A 2,063-nucleotide genomic window follows, 5' to 3' on the forward strand; every position below is an offset into this window, starting at 1 on the left:
TTTCTTTGCAGAGCTGGATTTGTGATTCAAGTTTCTAAGTGTAAGCATCCTTCTGAAGGATACAGTCTAGGATTGCTTGCACATTTCGTTGTGTGAAAAATCAATACAAACTAAAGATATAGGGGGGGTTGTTGTTTTTGGTTGCACCATTTATTAGAACAGCTCTTTTTATTTGGGTCTTTCATTGGATTCTTTCCTAATCAACTATGTATTTAATTCATACAACTTAGTTTCCACCTCAGCAAAGCCAACATTTTCTTCTGATATTTTCAACTTATTTTCATTTCCCCTACTTATCGCATTTGAGGTGCAAATTGAAAGAGCGCAAACACGGCTATATGGATATGCACTTACTGCCTTATTAAAATTTTAATTATTTCTCTGATCTCCCAACTCTATTGTTATGGTTTGGCTTGGCTTAGTTGTGAAACCTGCTTTAGTAAGAGGTTAGGGTAATGGCTAAAAGAAAACAACGTTGGCTGTGAACTGGAATTAGGAACACATGGTAGTCTCCTGTATCAAAGTCGCATGCTTTTTATGCTACTTGACCTTCTCCTGAAATAATTGTTGTGCCGTCACGCTCTTCGGCCTTTGTTCCACACAGAGAAGGGTTATAATTCACATTTCTGTTAGATGTTCTTGCTAGGTAGAGATAAACTGGTCTATAATCAGGCATTTGAACACACAAAGCTCTTTCTCTGAATGCAGTCTCAACCAAGGTAATGGATTGAAAAAGGTTTGTATTTTCAAGGCTCCATAGGGAAGGTTTTTGGTGTTGTATTATTGTATGTGTGTGTAAGACAAGGATATGGAAGTGACAGAAGGTAGTGTACTGGATGAAAGAAAGATGAGAATGAAAGACAGTTGATACATTTTTGTAGATAAAAGTCGACACAAGAGGGGGCAGAAAGACTAAAGATTAAAAGAAAGGATGAGGACGATAACAAGAAAGAAAGAACAAAATTATGAAAGGCCTTCAAAAGGAAAGAATGAGAGGAAGAACAGTTAAAAAACAGAAAATGATTCTAGGTAGCAGATGTTCTCACAGTGAGACCCGTTTGACCTGTAACATACATAACAGGGCTTTTTTTGCATCCTTCTTTTAAATGCTTGACAACAGTTTGTTATGCCTGCCCAGACTTACAGCTTTCCATCTGTCATTTGATGTTTTAAAAAACAACCCAACCTGTTCATTCTCAACATTTCACAACCCTTGCCTTCCAATCTGTCGATCACTCCGACTTAAAAAAATGCATAAATTTAGGGTCTTAGAGAAGCACTAAACTGTGAGTCTTTATTCGCTATTTTGCGAGATATTATTAGAAACACAACAATCATGTTTTAAAGGTCCCATGACATGGCCATTTCTACTGATCATAATTCCATTGTTGAGGTATACTAGAATAGATTTATACTATGCCATTTTCCAAACTCACATTATGTGAGTTTGGAAAATGGCATAGTATAAATCTATTCTAGTATACCTCAACAATGGAATTATGATCAGTAGAAATGGCCATGTCATGGGACCTTTAAAANGTGCTAGTGGAGCCTCACAGCGGCGAAACTGTGGCACTGTAGGTGCGCCGCGTTTGGGGGGGGGGGTGGCGGGTGCTAGTGGAGCCTCGCAGATGGGGGTGCTGCAGCCCCCTCAGCATCCCCCCTTCCTGTGTCCATTCGTGATGTTTCGCTGACTCGCAGACCCCACGCAGCAAGCAGGAAATGAACCCAGCTCACACTGTCCGCTCCTCGCAGCAGCGAGCTGCGCAACGTCCGGCCAACACGGCACCCAGACCCCACGCAGCATTCTCATCTGTTTGTCATTACTGGTGTCATTTTCTGGTTGCTAACAAACGCCATGGTAACACATAATCACTGATGTTCCACTGTAACGGTGGTGGACTCATCAGAACAGAGTGGGCGAGCTGACCAATCAGAGCACAGTGGGCTCACAGAGAGGGGGGGGCAGGAGCTCCAACAAGCCGTTTAGGACAGAGAGTGAATATACATACTTTACAGAGATGCTGTATGAGAAACCAATGTGAGTTTGGAACATTGAACAA

The sequence above is a fragment of the Notothenia coriiceps genome, unplaced genomic scaffold (assembly GCF_000735185.1).
Source record: "Notothenia coriiceps isolate Sejong01 unplaced genomic scaffold, NC01 NC01_scaffold00005788, whole genome shotgun sequence".
Classification (NCBI taxonomy): domain Eukaryota; kingdom Metazoa; phylum Chordata; class Actinopteri; order Perciformes; family Nototheniidae; genus Notothenia; species Notothenia coriiceps.